Source organism: Mirounga angustirostris, unplaced genomic scaffold, assembly GCF_029215605.1.
Source record: "Mirounga angustirostris isolate CCGP_5_RB_7025 unplaced genomic scaffold, mMirAng1.0.hap1 SCAF_14, whole genome shotgun sequence".
Classification (NCBI taxonomy): Eukaryota; Metazoa; Chordata; class Mammalia; order Carnivora; family Phocidae; genus Mirounga; species Mirounga angustirostris.
The window spans coordinates 37,636,295-37,656,078 of NW_026991722.1; positions in this window are offsets into that span (position 1 = coordinate 37,636,295).

Here is a 19,784-nt window from a genome sequence, read left to right on the forward strand (position 1 = left end):
AAATGAATGGAAATATTTCAACAAATGAATGTGGAGTCAGTGTTCTAGACGTGGTTTTAGAATGTCGACTCAATTTATTGTCTTGTTACTATTATATTTCACATACGATATGAAGAGTACAATAACATGATTTTTATTCCTAATATTTATATGCCTCTCCTAACCTACTTAGCATAAAATCATGAACCTAGATGGAGATAAATTATTAACGATTATAGTCACTGTCATCATAGAATTCAGTCTCAAATTTTAATAGACATTCTTCAAATGATTCATAAACATAATTTTGTCACTAAAACTGAAAATAACTGACATTAAGGTGATGTAAAAATATTGATAAAACAGAAGTAAAACATTGTCTACACTTTCTGATATATACATGACTATAATAACTTTTTAGTAAGAAACTTAGTAAGAAATTAATTTGACCCAGATCTGAACCTTGGAAATTTTTGGTTTATATAGAGATTAAAATAGACAGTTTTCTTGATCCATTACAGCCATTGATATGTGAAAGTGTAATGATGGCATCTTTCATTGACTACTTACACATATATACAAAATACAAATACCAAAAAAAGCATAGCTTTAGTATCAGTGATGCAGGATGCTGTAATATACAAAAACATGCACTGATTTATGCTTTATTATATCTAGTTGCTTTTTTCATGTCTGTTAAAAAGAAGTAAACAGGTTGGATGTATATGCATATACAGCACCTTCTAGAAGGAGAAAGGAGTTTATGTGGCAGTCTTGAGCATTCTGTCTCAAGAGAGGGTTTCTCTATTGTGATGCATTGATAGACTTCCCTTTAACTTGAGTAAAATATTTTTCAAGGACATCCAATGATCTACCATTTTATGTTCACTGGATAGATTTTTCTACTTAACTTCCTAAATGTCTGATTTATCAGAAAAGATTTGCCTTGGCTAGTAGGCAAAAGTATTGATGTGTGTTCTAATTTAAATTAATAAACTGGCATTTGGGTTTTCTAAGCAATGCCCTGTGAGTTTGACGAATTTGAATCTTACCCGTTCAGGAAGAACAGATGAAACTGCATTCCTGGAGCAGTCCAGGTGGGGCCAAATATGGTACCATGGTGGCTACTCCATGATCTGGCTCCTGGAGAGGGATTGCCTGAATATCCTGCTGTCTCCTTCTTTAGTTGCATGTACTGGGATCATTAATGTAAGGAAGGGTAATGGTGGAGGAGGGAGGCAATTGTCATTTTATAAGGAAAACCAAAGAAGGAAATAACATGTTATAAACAAGTTTAGACCATGTTCAGAATCCCTGGTCAAGACATTTCACTGGAACTAGAAAAATAAAACAGTGTAACTGTAACACATTGACCAGGGTCTTTACTTGCAGTAGTTCTTTACCTGCAGGGTGTATATGTAATTAATTTTGAGTCTAAACTCAAGATTTTGTGTTAATTTGACAGAAATAAAATTTATGTGACAAGAAGAAAATAATTCACCATGTGTAGCAGGGTTTCTCAGGAGATTTTTTTTTAACTTTCTACTCAATGTGCATTTCAAATTAGGTGGAAAGAAACAAATAGAATAAAAAAGGTTTTTTTTTAATAAATGAATAAATAAATAAATAAATAATAGTATTTTTAAGAGTTTGGACAATTTTTTCTGAACATTTGATTCATTTAAACAGTCATGGTAAAGCTTCATGACCAAAGTCACTTACAGGCAAATAAAAATGTGAATTTCTACTACTCTTATTTTAACTGTTAAGGCAGCACATAGTGAATATACCCTGTGATTGTTTTATTCTTACTATTCATTCATCCATGCATTCAACAATTATGTACCAGAATACAAGGATAAGGAAGACAACCAAATCTGTTCTCATAGAGCTTACAATCTAGTAGAGAAGCCAGGCAATTATATAACTGATTACCATAAAGTATGATGAGGGCTCACTATGTATCATATGGGTTTTCTACTCATTCTGTTAGTTAAAGCAGCAGTTCTCAAAGTTTTTCTGCCATAAGCCCCCGACATGATTATTTCCAGTGAGGCGCCACTTATTTGGACAATAGTCAAGGTTATGTTCAATTATCATCAAGGCTACTAGCTTCATTCTTTTTCTTCACATCAGAAAAGTATATTGGAATCTAAGTGAATGGGAATAATACGGTATAGATAAAACTCAATTAATTTGGATGTAAATAAAAATAGCTTGAAAGCATATCATTCTTAAATTGACCTTGCTCTGAACTTCAAAATGAATCATGCATACTATTATCTTAGAACCACTTAAATACTGAATATCCAACTACCTTACATGTTCGTTGTTTGATACTTTAAAGAATTGCCTCTGAAATACACTGATTTGAGGGAATATTTATAAGGATGACAGAAAAGGGAATGATGTGTTATTTTATTTAGCTGACACAATATTGCATTAGTTTCAGACATACATAGTGATTCAGTAAGTCTATACATAATGCTGTGCTCACCACAGTGTAGATACCTCCTGTCACAATACTATTACAATACCATTGACTATATTCCCTGTGCTGTACCTTTCATCCCCATGACATATTCATTCCATAACTGGAAACCTGTATCTCCTACTGCCGTTCACCCATTTTGTCTATCCTCCAACCCCCACCCCTCTGGCAACCATCAGTTTGTTCTCTGTATTTATGGGTCTGTTTCTGCTTTCTTTGTTCATTTGTTTTGTTTTTTAGATTCCACATGTAAGTGAAATCATATAGTATTTGTCTTTCTCTGTCTGACTTATTTCACTTAGCATAATACCTTCTAGATCCATCTATGTTGTCCCAAATGTCAAGATCTCAGTCTTTTTTTATAGCTGAGTCATATTCCATTATATATATATATATATACCACATATTCTTTATCCATTCATCTATCAATGGACACTTAGGGTGCTTCCATATCTTGAGTACTGTAAATAATGCTGCAATAAATGTAGCGGTGTATATATCTTTTTGATTTAGTATTTTCACTTTCTTTGGGCAAATACCCAGTAGTGAATAATATCTTTTATATACAAAGAATTCATATAAATTGACAAGAAACTTCTCAAAGAAAATGGACAAATGGCATAAGTAGATTATGCATAGTTTAATAAATACAATGACTAATAAATGCATAAATAAATATTAAGCCCCAATTCTAACTAAAATATGCAAATAAAAATAACTACATACCAGATATTATTTTTCACATAATGAATGAGGAAAGATTATGAAGAAAAATAATACTGATCACTGGTGGTGCTGTAGTTGAATAGGTGCTGTAGTTATGTGACTATTAAATCCAGTTGCTGGATTTAATAGTCACATAAATAACTTCTCTTGTACAAATTTACAGTGTTGGGCTGTGCTGGCAGATTATAAAGTGAATGTAATATAAGATGATGAACTTAACCTATAGTTTTGATATTATAAATTTATACTTTTACTGGTTGGCTACCTTACGGAGCAGTCTATTGTGGTTTTAGTCCTTTGCTTTTGAGAAAAAGCATACTTTATTGGGAAGAGAGCATTGTACGTGACTCACAGATGAAGGCAGCCCAGTGGACATCCTGCACTTCATGTGCAGAAAGATAGACAAGATGTTCTGCGAATAAAGATCAACTGAAACATGGATTCTTCTGGGCAACTGCCCCAAGTTAATCCCAACTATTTCCTTGGAGGCAACTGTGGTTTGCAAGAGATAAGCCTCTCGGGGGTGCCTTCTTGATTTTTATAAAGAGCATTTTCTTCAGATTTTTTGAAGTCTTCATTTGTTCCTCTCATTCTGTTTTCTCTCAAGGCCATCAGACCAGTTTCTGTACAGATTGCCTTGATGTTGCCACCAAAGAGGTAGGTCATCTTTAGCCATGATCAGGTCGTCCCCTGTTATGTTACCAACCACTGTCATCCTGCCTGTGTGAGTCCAACAGTGGGAACTGGATCTTCCCAGGAACCAGGTGGCTCTTTCTAATATTACTTCTATGGGAAAGAATATTGTAATTTTAAACCAAACTATATCAATGGACAAGGATAATGTGCTTTTAAGTTGAGAACTGCTTATCTTTTTAATTTCTTACTATAGAATTTAGTAATAATATAATAACAGGAACTAACTTTTGGACAAAATGTTAACATGTGTTACATTCATCTCTAAAAACCTGTACTCAGCAAAGGTAAATGCAAAGAGAATCCCATTTGTATGTATGTAAGAGAATCAAAGGAAGAATATGGGAGCTATTTTTTACTGCAGCCTATAATCATTGTTCCAATTTCTGAGGATCGAGGGTAAACTAAAAATGTAGGATAATGGAGATTCATTATCATGGCTTAAAGGAAAGAAATTACTCTCCCATAAATTCTGGGTAATTTGTCTCTTTTGAGCTATCTAGTAATGAATTTCTATTTGTTTACAGATTGGGTAGGAACAGTTTTTTCACAAGTGACCAGGGCAACTTGCCATCTTTTATCTGACTTCATTTATCTGAAGCTTTTATGGATCTGGAATTTTTATTTCTGTTTAGCCCCCAAGCAGACAGGTAAATATTATATTTTATATTTAGTGCCTGAGAAAGTATAACCATTTTTAATGGCTAATTTCATTTAGTCACAAATATACTATTTCTGCCTATGTAAAAAAAGACCTAAATGGAATTGTCAGTTGATGGTAAAAAAACCTGAACTATGGAATTTAATGTGATCTAATAATAAAAAAAATTAACCACTTCTTATTAACAGAATATTCTTGTTTAAATTCTCATACACTAGAGGGAAAGACCTTTCATGTTCATATTTTCCTAAATAGAGAGATGGTAAATTATTAGTTCTCTGTGATTTATTGATTCTTCATAAAAGATATGTACTGCCTGTGGGAGGTTTTAGGAGGCAATTAAGTTCATCAATTCTTATAATACACAATTCAGAAACTCCTAAGACTCAAATTAGAGTCAGTAGCTATAGTAACTTTTAAAAAAAACAATAACCAGGTTTATTATTAGTTTCTAATTAATGGTCTAAAACTAAACCAACTTTTCAGAGCTGTTCATGATTGCATTCTGCAAGATTCATTTAAGAGGAATAGATAAAAGCCTACCTAATCTCATTAAAAATATAGAATTTGGGCAAGTAAATGTAACTTTTTGAAGATTACTGATGATTAAAATAAAAAACTTAAAAAATAAAGTTAAAGGATTTAAGTAAAACTGTTACTTTTTTTGCATTTTTTTGCATTACTCTGAGTAATCAAGAAATTTATTCCTGACTGCACACATTTTTCTGCTGAATTGTATTATACTTTTAGATAGCAAAGAAGCAGTGAAATAAAGAGTACTGTGTAAATAAGATTAAGCTATTCTCTATGTTATTAAAATTTATACATAAGTACCAAGATATTATGGGTTCATGAGCAAAAGCATAGAATGGGAGGGTGTACATGAACAGAACTGTTGCTTAGCACCACAAACTTCCTTGAGACCCCTCCAACTCTTCCTTCCCATGGGCTATAAATAAAAAAAAAAAAAAATGAGAACTGTTAAAACTATATGAAAACGGCTATGTAAGTTATAAAATATAAATCATTGTTTTGTTCTATAGTAATGTAAAAGATCAGAAATATTCTATTAAGTCAGAAAATAAAATCATGGAAAAGATACAAGTGCCTTTTTCTGGGAAGATCACTTCCTGCCATACAGTCAAGTAACAGTGCCCAATTCCCTACCATTTTAATCACCTATTGCTCTGTATTTCAGAATTTTTATCAATGCAATGATTTATCTACAATAATTGAAATGTCAAAAAATGTATGTACTGTGATTTGATGCTCTGAAGAAATTAATGTTTTTATATCTGCATCTATTGGCTATTTATCCCTATTGGTCTCTCTCTTGAGATGTGGTGGAGGGTAATGGTTAAGAAGATGAAGTCTGTGTTGAAAAAGAAAAACAAAGCTGGTGGCATCACAATCCCAGACTTCAAGCTCTATTACAAAGCTGTCATCATCAAGACAGTATGGTACTGGCACAAAAACAGGCACATAGATCAATGGAACAGAATAGAGAGCCCAGAAATGGACCCTCAACTCTATGGTCAACTCATCTTTGACAAAGCAGGAAAGAATGTCCAATGGAAAAAAGACAGTCTCTTCAACAAATGGTGTTGGGAAAATTAGACAGCCACATGCAGAAGAATGAAACTGGACCATTTCCTTACACCACACACAAAAATAGACTCAAAATGGATGAAAGACCTCAATGTGAGACAGGAGTCCATCAAAATCCTAGAGGAGAACACAGGCAGCAACCTCTTCGACCTCAGCCACAGCAACTTCTTCCTAGAAACATCACCAAAGGCAAGAGAAGCAAGGGCAAAAATGAACTATTGGGATTTCATCAAGATAAAAACTTTTGCACAGCAAAGGAAACAGTCAACAAAACCAAAAGACAACCGACAGAATGGGAGAAGATATTTGCAAATGACATATCAGATAAAGGGCTAGTATCCAAAATCTATAAAGAACTTATCAAACTCAACACCCAAAGAACAAAGAATCCAATCAAGAAATGGGCAGAAGACATGAACAGACATTTTTCCAAAGACATCCAAATGGCCAACAGACACATGAAAAAGTGCTCAATATCGCTCGGCATCAGGGAAATCCAAATCAAAACCTCAATGAGATACCACCTCACACCAGTCAGAATGGCTAAAATTAACAAGTCAGGAAATGACAGATGTTGGTGAGGATGCGGAGAAAGGGGAACCCTCTTACACTGTTGGTGGGAATGCAAGTTGTTACAGCCACTTTGGAAAACAGTATGGCGGTTCCTCAAAAAGTTGAAAATAGAGCTTCCATATGACCCAGCAATTGCACTACTGGGTATTTACCCCAAAGATACAAATGTCGGGGTGATCCAAAGGGGTATGTGCACCCCAATGTTTATAGTAGCAATGTCCACAATAGCCAAACTATAGCAAGAGCCAAGATGTCAATCAACAGATGAATGGATAAAGAAGATGTGGTATATATACACAATGGAATATTATGCAGTCATAAAAAAACCTGAAATCTTGCCATTTGCAATGACGTGGTTGGAACTAGAGGGTATTATGCTAAGTGAAATAAGTCAATAAGAGAAAGACAAGTATCATGTGATCTCACTGATATGAGAAATTCTTAATTTCAAGAAACAAACTGAGGGTTGCTGGAGTGGTGGGAGGTGGGAAGGATGGGGTGGCTGGGTGATGGACATTGGGGAGGTTATGTGCTATGATGAGCGCTGTGAATTGTGTAAGACTGATGAATCACAGACCTGTACCTCTGAAACAAATAATACATTATATGTTAAAAAAAAAAGCCTGGGTGGCTCAGTCATTAAGCATCTGCCTTTGGCTCAGGTCATGATTCCAGAGTCCTGGGATTGAGCCCTGCATCGGGCTCCTTGCTCCACGGGAAGCCTGCTTCTCCCTCTCTCACTCCCCTTGCTTGTGTTCCCTCTCTCACTGTGTTTCTTTCTCTCTGTCAAAAAATAAATAAAATCTTTAAAAAAAAAAAAAAGAAAAGAAAAAGATAGCAGGAAGGGAAAAATGAAGGGGGTGGAAATCGGAGGGGGAGATGAACCATGAGAGACTATGGACTCTGAGAAACAACTGAGGGTTCTAGAGGGGAGGGGGGTGGGAGGATGGGTTAGCCTGGTGATGGTTATTAAAGAGGGCACATACTGAATGGAGCACTGGGTGTTATACGCAAACAATGAATCATGGAACACTACATCTAAAACTAATGATGTAATGTATGGTGACTTACCTGATACAATAAAATAAAAAAAATTGAACTATTGGGGTGCCAAAATCAATCAATCAATCAATCAATCTTAAAAAAACCTAATGATGTAATGTATGGTGACTAACATAACATAATAAAATAAAACAAAATAAATAAAAAAAGGAGATGAATTCTGAGCTTATGGTTTGAATCTGAGTCCCACATTTACTAGCTGTGTAACCTAGTACAAGTTCCTTATCTGTTCTGTACCGGTTTCCTCCTGTGAAAATGGTATAATATTGTACTTCTTTCCTAGGTTTTTTTCTGCGCATTAACTCTATTAATATAGTTGACCCTTGAACAACAAGCATTTGAACTGCAAGGCTCCACTTGTACGCAGATATTTTTTATATCACAGTATTGTGAATGTATTTTCTTTTCCTTATGATCGTCTTTTCTTTTTTTAAAAAGATATTATTTATTTATTTGAGAGAGAGAGAGCATGAGCATGAGTGAGGGGTGGGGCAGAGAGAAGCGGGCTCCACGCTGACTGGGGAGCCAGACATTGGGCTCCATCCTGGAACCCTGGGATCATGACCTGAGGCGAAGGCAGACGCTTAACCGACTGAGCCACCCAAGCGCCCCTCCTTATGATTTTCTTAATGACATTTTCTTTTCTCTAGCTTACTTTATTATAGGAATACAGTACATAATGCATTTGACATGCAAAATATGTGTTAATTGACCATTTATGTTATCAATAAGGCTTCTGGTCAACAGTAGGCTATTAATAGTTGAATTTGGGGGAGTGAAAAATTATACATGAATTTTCAGCTATGAGTGGGGGTGTTGGTTCCCCTAACACCCACATTGTTCAAGGGTCAACTCTGTATGGAAAATGCTTGGAGAAGTGTCCGACACATAGTAAACACTATTAAAGTAGTTGCTATTGTCATCTCTGTGTTTAAATATGGTATATGTGTTTTTGTTTTGTTTTTAAAGGCTAGCCTCTTTAAGAGAGAAACAGTGCTAGCAAAAGGTAGAGAGATGAGCGAGGTCAGGAAAAGATCTTTGATTGTGAGGAACACAGGTGGCCATGACAAAGCAGCCTGGCTCAGCAATCAGTCACTCTTTCAATCACCAGGGTGAACTCAACTGATCTAGACATTGATGTCTCACTCACAGGAATCTGGGTTTGTTTTGGGAACTGGGAGAGAATTGGACATAATCCTATTTTTTAGGATGGGCCTTACTTCTGGTCCATGCCTCTGTGAGTTGCACTGAGTAGGTCCCTCTGTGAGGAAGCTTTCAGTTTTCCATGGCTATACCAACTTTAGTCCAATACTCGGATTTAATATTTGGAGGCTCAAATGTGTCCTACGTTTCTTATCCACAGATATAAGTTATATGCTCCCTATTAGTCCCAGCAAAACTAAAGGAAATGTCATTATTTTGCCACCGGCCTTCTTCTTTTTCTTCTTAGATAGCTGGTTCAGAATTTGGGAGGTAAGATAGTGGGTTCAGAATTTGAGCCATCTCAGACCCTGAGTCTATTCTCCTATTTTTGTCCATAAAAACATTAAAAGAACAAGAAAGCACCATTTCTAGACTGAGGTTTTTCACGGGAAATTTGCAAACATTGCATGTTATTCATTTTATTGGTAAAGAGAGGCACCAAGATTTTACTATTCCTAAGGAGAACAGACAAAAGTCACACTTTATCAACCCTAATGGTTCCCCAAGGGACAGATGTATGCCATTATTTATATTATAAGAGTTAGAACTTCCAGTACATAAAGGAAAATATGAACCTAACATCTATTTGAAATAATTTTCTTCCTTCTTTCTTCCTTCCTTCCTTTCTTTCTTCCTTTCTTTCTTTCTTTCTTTCTTTCTTTCTTTCTTTCTTTCTTTCTTTCTTTCTTTCTTTCTTTCTTTCTTTCTTTCTTTCTTTCTTTCTTTCTTTCTTTCTTTCTCTTTCCTTCTTTCTCTTATGTTAATCCCCATACATTACATCATTAGTTTTAGATGTAGTGTTCCATGATTCATTGTTTATGCATAACACACAGTGCTCCATGCAGAACGTGCCCTCCTCAATACCCATCACCAGGCTAACCCATCTTCCCACCCCCCTCCCCTCTAGAACCCTCAGTTTGTTTTTCAGAGTCCATCGTCTCTCATGGTTCGTCTACCCCTCCGATTTCCCCCCCTTCATTCTTCCCCTCCTGCTACCTTCTTCTTCTTTTTTTTTTTTTCTTAACATATATTGCATTATTTGTTTCAGAGGTACAGATCTGAGATTCAACAGTCTTGAACAATTCACAGTGCTTACCAGAGCACATACCCTCCCCAGTGTCTATCACCCAGTCACCCCATCCCTCCCACCCCACCCCCCACTCCAGCAACCCTCAGTTTGTTTCCTGCGATTAAGGATTCCTCATATCAGTGAGGTCATATAATACATGTCTTTCTCTGTTTGACTTATGAAATAATTTTCCATCCAGATTGAATAAGTACATTCTTTAGGCACATGGACAAGTACTTCACGCCTGATGAAACCAACAAAGAAATTGTGCCCTTACATCACGGAGATGACAGTGAAGAGAATATGCTAGGGGCTCAGACCTGGAAAGGGTAGATGTAACTTTTCTTGAGGAAATCAGTAGTTTATTCTTCTGAAATATGCTGAGGAATAGATAAGGTTGTTTAACACCAGTTGAGAATAGGCTGCTAACAAATGGAGGACAAACTTGTACATAAACTTGAGACATTTCAAGGTGAGAGAAGACTTAAAAATAGCAACATTTTATATATATAAGTCTAGAAACAATTCAATTTACTATCTTGATGATTTAAGTAATTATTTTTTGGTTTTACCTTTTTCTCATCATATATAATTGTGAATAGAAATTGGTATATTTTATGCCTATGTGTTTCTGTGACTAAATTATTTATTTTTATGGGAAATTAAACCCAAAAGAGTGAATGATGTATCATATTCTTGCCTACCTCGGTAATCAAGCCTGATCTACCAAGGACTTACACTTATGGTCACTTTCCATGTGCAAGACATTGGTTTAAACACTTTCTTTACCTCATTTAATCCTTGTGATAATCCTTGTAGATAGTTACCAATATCAACCCCATTTTACAGATGAAGAAATTTATTTTTAGAGGGGCTAACTGACTTGCAAAGGCCATACTATTTTTCTGCAGTGAAGACCCGAAGTGTGATTAAGCACCACTGTATACTCTCTGAGATAGGCCTAACTACTATATCAGAAACAGGTTAGCAGTCGCCTAGGGAGGCATATTGGTTATAATGCTGATAAAAGGAAAAGAGAAGTTATGCCAGTAATAGATTCTGGATATACCTCATAGAAAAAAAATTCTAAGAATGAAAACTATTAACATTAACTAAAATAAAGCAAGTCCTAATGAGATAACACATCATGGCATGAAAAAAAAAAACCTGAATGCAAAATCAGTGACGTGATATGTTAGAGCTTATGGTTTGTTTGTTTTTCTTCATGAGTGGGAGGCCATATCATGGAAGGCAGGACTTCCAGAATGGCAGAGTGATGAGTTTGGAAGACTCTCCCTCACCCCCATAAAGGCAACCACTTAACTAGATACAATTATTAAAGACAACAGTCATTTAAAGTCTCTGGAAATTATCCTAAGGACATCCAGCAAATGGGAAAACTCATTCAAGAAAATCTACTAAATCACAGTTAAGAACAGTGAGAGTCTATGGTATTTAAGCTACAATGTGTTCTTCTGCCTCTGTCCCCATCTTAATGGAAACTCTCTTCTCTGGGTGCTCTACTATGGGAAAATGAAGTCAAAGTATTAAAAAGCTAACATTCCATAGATAATCTTAAAAGTAGGAGGAGAAAAACAACTCATCATGTATAAGGAAACTCAGAAGATCAACAGCTGTTTCCTCATCAGAAACAATAAAGGTCAGAAGGAAGTCAGGTGTCATTCAAAGCACTAAAAGTAAAAACTACATCTGTCAACCAAAAACCTTATATCCATAGCTATTTTTCAAAACTGAAGTGTATTGAATTTTTTTTTCTCAAACCAGAAAATAACCTGTTAGAATACTATTAATGAAAAAAGATCATAATTAAACTGACTTTTATTGGTAATGGTTCAGACAAAATAGGAAAAAAATAAAATCTATCAAGGATTCAGGTGTTTAATGAACACAACTACTACTATGGATATTTGCAAATATCTGAATATTTGAATTTTGTAATTCTGAGTTCAGTGTTTGGCATCATATCTTTAAGCATTAGGGTGTCTGGGCATAAATAAAATCTTTTCCCCTTAATTAGAGATAGAAAGACTAATTGGTACATCTAATAGGACACAATACTTTTTTGTAAAACTATGTATCACTAATATTTGCTTAAAATATGCATATGGGAATTCTAAAGGTTATAACCGGTTAGGCTCTTTCAATAAAAAAATAGTATCTATATCATTGCCTTCTTGTTTTAATGATTGAGTTTACAGATTTTGAATGTTTCTTTTAACCACTGAATAAAGGACACTTATATTTGGGCTGGTATTTATAGGTTTTCTAAATCAGCATCCCATCTCAGTTTACCAAATTGCTAAAATTTTTCAAAGCATACTTAAAGTATTCATTATCAGCCAAATTGAGGCGGATTTTTAAAAGTTCTTCATTTTCCTCATGCTCCCTGGATCTCAAATGAAAATAAAGACTGTCATTGGGGATCCCAAATACTGTAAACAGACCAGTAGAAGTTGAAAATGTTTTTGTTGATCCATAATGATATGGAAGAAGTAAGGACACTTAGGAAACTTCTCTAATAACTAAATTAATTCAATTACTATTTCCAAATTATACTTTAAAATAAATCGCTTTTATGAAATTACAGTAATAATCTAAGGTCCTCCTATTTGCCCTTTAAATATTTTCTGGCATAAGAAAATGCAAAAATTTGAGAACCATTGGTTTATATGATTACAAACTACAGAGAAACACATAGAATAACAAGGGCTTTGCATTTAATTCATCAGAAAGGAGACATATACCAAAAGATCAATCTCACCTACCTTGTTGTCAATTACCTTTTGCTCCTACAACTGATACCACAGGAAAAGCGTGTATAATAACCATCTCTAACAACATCCAAGGATATACTTCAGTGAAAAGTTTATTTAAATATTCACTGTGATGGGAGAAAAGGACACCTAACATGCAGCACTAAACAGTCTGTCCCAGTTTTGTGAGAAAGTAAAAGCAAACAACAGTCACATGAAACATCTAACAATGTTGCCATTGTGTGGACATCCACTGTAGCTGAAAAATTCTTAAAGTTGGCAACGTGAATGCAATATCTAATCATGGGATTTATTTTCCGCTTCTCAGGAATTTTAGTATCGGAGAGTTCAATTTCCGGTTGTATGTAATACTTCCTGGCAAAATGAAAATGGCATCATTTGGTCAAGTGTTAAAATCTCTACTCTCTGTCCTTTTCTGTCACCATCCTTCCCCCGCCCCCCCCCCCCCAGCCTGGTCTGGATGTTTGTTGATATCACCAAAAACCTATGCAATGAGAGAAAACTGTCTATCTGATCAATAATTAGGGGAGTATGACATTCTGCATGACAAAAAATTCGTGGAGAGCACTGATCTTTTCCTTTTTCCTTCTACTCCTTCTTGCACTGTCAGATCATTTCTTTCTATTACTCTCCCCTTGGTTGTGTGGCTTCTACCCTACTGTTGCTTTCTGCTGATTTACAGCATCTGGACATTGTTTCCCCAGCGTGCATTTTAATATCTATTTCATCATCAAGCTTTTAAGATAGAATTCTGTGTATTTTTGATTTTTTTAATTGCCCTAACCCTTGGTGGGCAGATTTCCTACACTGGCCACCTAATGAACCATTATAGATGTGTATAGATTAGTCTTTCTTGAGTAAAGTAATCCTTCTGTTTCATCTGCAGTGGCCAGGGAAGGATGGTCTTGTGGAACAGATTGTGGCAATTCATAAGACTCACTGAAATAGATGCACTTTGAATTCATGTCCTACAAAAGGGTAATAGTGGGGTGGTGAGAAGGATTAATGGTGGCTATGACAGACATTAGGTCATTAACCTGTCTAGCAGAACAGAGACCTAGTAAGTTGTGCTAAATGCTTGGCTTACATTGCTTCAATCAATCTTCATAAGAAATCCAATAAAATAGGAAGTATTCTCCATATTTTATAAATGAAGAAATTCAAGATCAGAGAATTTTCCCAAGGTAATACAGTTATCAAAAGTTAGATATAATCAAGATTCATATTTAATCTCTGTGCTTTTTTCTTCAAAGAATTCCTTCTTCTTCTTTCCCATATTCCTCAATGATACATCCTAGGACTTGGAAGTAATTTGATTTTAACAGGATTCTTTTTTTTTTTTTTTTTTAAGATTTTATTTATTTATCTGAGAAAGAGAGAATGAGAGAGAGCACATGAGAAGGGGGAGGCTCAGAGGGAGAAGCAGGTTCCTTGCTGAGCAGGGAGCCCGATGCGGGACTCGATCCAGGGACTCCAGGATCATGACCTGAGCCGAAGGCAGTCGCCCAACCAACTGAGCCACCCAGGCGCCCTGATTTTAACAGGATTCTTAACTTATACTGATACAACCAATTAAAGACTTGGACCTGGTATCTGGGAAAGTCTAAATTTCAGTTATATAAGATGAGGTGTCTATATGAAACATGGATTTTTCTCCGGAATACAAGTTTTTCGACTGTTGGCTATTACCATGACATCAACTATTCAGGGTGGTGCAGGAGCTACAGTATGCTTTCTGCAAATATATGTAAATTATAAATTACTATATAAGTACATGTAAGCCATTATTTTTCTACTACTATCACTAATATATGCCTACAGGAATTGCTAGATATGCACAGTAGTAAGTATGCTATCAATTTGGCATTCAAAATCGGATATATAAATTGTTCCTTTAGTACTCTGTGCCTTAAAGATTGTTACAATGGCTGTTATAGAGTTACAAATTTGGGGGAAAATTGTAAAAACTAAAATAAATCTATCATAATTTGAAACAGATTCCACACTGAGCACAGAGTCCAAAGTGGGATCACGACCCGAGCTGAAACCAAGAGCTGGACGCCTAGCTGACTGAGCCACTCAGGTGCCCTGAATATTTGAGTCTTTTTAATATTTTACATATCTTCATCATTTTTTTGTGTCATTAAATACTTTTCAAAAGCATCATCTCAATGACTGCATGTTACTAAAGTGTATGAAATTGGTCATACTATATTAAGACAACAGTTTCATGAATCTCAATATCTTTATGCAGGAACCATGTTCCTTTTCTATATTTGTATTGTCTCAAGCTTACTGTGTATGCCAAATAGATACACTCTCACAAGTATTTCCTTTAACATTTCACAGATACCCAAAGATAAATTCTGACTACAACATTTGGGACCTTGGATGTATATCCTCAGTTGTTCCTTATTTTTCACTAAGCAAAATTCAGTGTCCTTAGGCTAAGCAGTTTTTCCAGACACTGCTGGGTATTAGTCAAACTTAACTGTTTTCTGCTCCATATTTACAGTGTGCCCCACATTCTCATGCTTTCAAGCTTTTGTTCAAGTGCTTGGATCTGACTGCTTATGTTTTTTTCCAATTCCTCATGTGTAAATTCTTCTCTTCAAGGGCCACCTCATGTTTTTTTCCCCTCGATGAAATTTTCTGTCCACCAAGCAACCAGAAGGGCCTATTTCTCTCTCAGCCATCACAGCTCTTTACCTATGTGTCTGTTTTTCTTAGGACACACATTACTTTCTTTCTTGGATTATTTGAAGGAACTGTTTATCAAATGGCTAATGCATGGGGCTTGGAGGGGCTTAGTACCTAGCAGCTATTTCCTTTCTAGCTGAGGTTTGAACCAAATAAGAAATAAGAATCTAGAAGACGGGAATCAAATAGCCTCTTACTTACTTATAAAGCCAAAATGTGCTTCCTAGTACTGTGTGCCCACCTTGTCACCAGCAAAGCTGCCCCTGTGAAATTTCTGGTGTGGAGCAAGACTCAGTTCTGTCTTCCTAGAGGCAGCTGACTTGCCAGTGGAAGGAGAGGAAGGAAGTGGGTTTTGAATACTCAGTTTCTCTCTCACACTCACTGTCAGGTAACTTATTTCAGTTTTGTGGGAAAGGCTAGGGAATGAGGCAAGAGATGAAGAGTATTTAGTGACAGTCCTTCCTCACAAAAACCAGATGAGTTATATTTGAATATATACCCAATGCTGCTTAGGTTTTTGGTTCTTTGACTCTTTGGGCTTTGTCATTAAGCCTCTGGTCACCCAGAAGTGTCTGGAAAGGTGTTAGTAGCCTCCTGGGAAGTCCTTCTCCTACCTTCCTGAGGCTGCTTCCCATGCATCACACCTTTATGGACTCTCTGGGCATGCTGTTTGGTGAATATTTTTTGTTAAAAGACTCAGAAATGTACCAAAACAGTTTGTTACTTTATTTTTTTAAGATTTTATTTTTATTTATTTATTTGAGAGAGAAATAGAGAGCACGAGTGGGGTGAGGGCAGAGGGAGAAGCAGACTCCCCACTGAGCAGGGAGCCTGATGTGGGGCTCGATCCCAGGACCCTGGGATCATGACCTGAGCCGAAGGCAGATGCTTAACTGATTGAGCTACCCAGGTACCCCACTTTGTTACTTTAACACATTCTAAGGCCACTCTATAACCAAAACTGAAACCTCTCGCCCTGTTCAATCCCCATCCCAAATGACATCCAGTCTTGTCCCCTTGGAGAGTCAGAACTTGTCAGTTGCTGCATCTGGAGCACATCATCGACTCTCACTCATGACACTGAAGATGAAGCACACGTTGCCAATGCTTCACGAAGTAGTCTCAGGCAAATATATGTTGACGGAACCCATTACTTTATATTGGGAAAGTAGAGATACAGTGACACCTGAGGGACGGAAGGTGGTTGGACAGGGAAAATCCCAATTTCTGCTTCCCCAGAATCCCAAAGCCAGCTGTCTGGAGTTCATGAACTGCAAACAACTGGAAGAGCTTTCCTGGTGAGAGATTCATTGCACCAGGGGAGTGGAAATTTACCTCTTCTCTGACCATGTAATTGGCATTTAAGACATAGTGACTTTTTTTCAATTAAAAAAAATTTTTCAATTCTGGCTGCCCCAGGGAAAGGGTTTATTTTGAGGAGTACTTTTTTATGCCTCACCTTCAGGATCCTTTCATTTCCATCTTCCCTTTGAGCCCCAGGGATGTGTTATAAGAGGACTACTCCAGACTTTTGCAAGGCGTATTTTTAGTCCTGTGCCTCTGTCATGTGCTTCTAAACTTTTATGAATGTTCCACGCCTTGCCTGAAATAGCAAGAGCAGCTAGGCATCTATTTATTATCGAGTGAGAGATGATAGAGGCCTGGATCCAGGTGTCAGCGGTGGACGTGAGTGAGATGACCGAATTTAGATGTATTTTGAAGACAGAGCAGCCAGGATTTGATGATAGGTTGCCTGTGTGTTGTGAAAGGAAAGGCAACAGTTAGAGTGAATCTGATGTTTCTGGCCTCAGCTCTGGAAGAAAGGAGTTCCTACCTAGGAGGAGCACCTAAACCCACCCACAAATGCTGTCAGTGTCTTCGGTTCTGTCCCATTGATCCTATCCTTCAGATCCATCCAGAGATTTTTATAATCACTTGGTATATCTGTTCCTATCGTTAAGGGTTATTTCCCAGTTACTTGCATTGTGGATTCTCTATTTTGGTCTAGTGAGCACACTTCTTATAGATTTTGGCTCCCCTGTGGCGGGTGAGGTCTTCACTGTTTTTCCCCCATGGATCATTTTGTGAAGTCTAGTATTGCCTAAGGGGTGTCTTCTCAGAATAATGCTTTTAAATGCGTAAGATAAAGTACATAGGTTTTTTTTTTTTTTTTTTTGGCTTAGGCTGTGTTTTTATTGGCAATTTTTTTTATTCTTATGTTAATCCCCATACATTACATCATTAGTTTTAGATGTAGTGTTCCATGATTCATTGTTTGTGCATAACACCCAGTGCTCCATGCAGAACGTGTCCTCCTCAATACTCACCACCAGGCCAACCCATCCTCCCACCCCCCTCCCCTCTAGAACCCTCAGTTTGTTTTTCAGAGTCCATCGTCTCTCATGGTTCATCTACCCCTCCGATTTCCCCCGCTTCATTCTTCCCCTCCTGCTACCTTCTTTTTCTTCTTTTTTTTTTCTTAACATACATTGCATTATTTGTTTCAGAGGTACAGATCTGAGATTCAACAGTCTTGCACAATTCACAGTGCTTACCAGAGCACATACCCTCCCCAGTGTCTATCGCCCAGTCACCCCATCCCTCCCACCCCACCCCCCACTCCAGCAACCCTCAGTTTGTTTCCTGTGATTAAGAATTCCTCATATCAGTGAGGTCATATGATACATGTCTTTCTCTTTTTGACTTATTTCGCTCAACATAATACCCTCCAGTTCTATCCACGTTGTTGCAAATGGCAAGATCTCATTCCTTTTGATGGCTGCATAATATTCCATTGTGTATATATACCACATCTTCTTTATCCATTCATCTGTTGATGGACATCTTGGCTTTTTCCACAGTTTGGCTATTGTGGACATTGCTGCTATAAACATCGGGGTGCACGTACCCTTTCGGATCCCTACTTTTGTATCTTTGGGGTAAATACCCAGTAGTGCAATTGCTGGATCATATGGTAGCTCTATTTTCAACTTTTTGACGAATCTCCATACTGTTTTCCAGAGTGGCTGCACCAGCTTGCATTCCCACCAACAGTGTAGGAGGGTTCCCCTTTCTCCGCATCCCCGCCAACATCTGTCATTTCCTGACTTGTTAATTTTAGCCATTCTGACTGGTGTGAGGTGGTATCTCATTGAGGTTTTGATTTGGATTTCCCTGATGCCGAGCGATATTGAGCACTTTTTCATGTGTCTGTTGGCCATTTGGATGTCTTCTTTGAAAAAATGTCTGTTCATGTCTTCTGCCCGTTTCTTGATTGGATTCTTTGTTCTTTGGGTGTTGAGTTTGATAAGTTCTTTATAGATTTTGGATACTAGCCCTTTATCTGATATGTCATTTGCAAATATCTTCTCCCATTCTGTCGGTTGTCTTTTGGTTTTGTTGACTGTTTCCTTTGCTTTGCAAAAGCTTTTTATCTTGATGAAGTCCCAATAGTTCATTTTTGCCCTTGCTTCCCTTGCCTTTGGCGATGTTTCTAGGAAGAAGTTGCTTCGGCTGAGGTCAAAGAGGTTGCTGCCTGTGTTCTCCTCTAGGATTTTGATGGACTCCTGTCTCACATTGAGGTCTTTCAACCATTTGGAGTCTATTTTTGTGTGTGGTGTAAGGAAATGGTCCAGTTTCATTCTTTTGCATGTGGCTATCCAATTTTCCCAACACCATTTGTTGAAGAGACTGTCTTTTTTTCCATTGGACATTCTTTCCTGCTTTGTCGAAGATGAGTTGACCATAGAGTTGAGGGTCCATTTCTGGGCTCTCTATTCTGTTCCATTGACCTATGTGTCTGTTTTTGTGCCAGTACCATACTGTCTTGATGATGACAGCTTTGTAATAGAGCTGGAAGTCTGGAATTGTGATGCCGCCAGCTTTGCTTTTCTTTTTCAAAATGCCTCTGGCTATTCGTGGTCTTTTCTGGTTCCATAAATTTTAGGATTATTTGTTCCATTTCTTTGAAAAAAGTGGATGGTATTTTGATGGGGATTGCATTGAATGTGTAGATTGCTCTAGGTAGCATTGACATCTTCACAATATTTGTTCTTCCAATCCATGAGCATGGAACGTTTTTCCATTTCTTTGTGTCTTCCTCAATTTCTTTCATAAGTATTTTATAGTTTTCTGAGTACAGATCCTTTGTCTCTTTGGTTAGATTTATTCCTAGGTATCTTATGTTTTTGGGTGCAATTGTAAATGGGATCAACTCCTTAATTT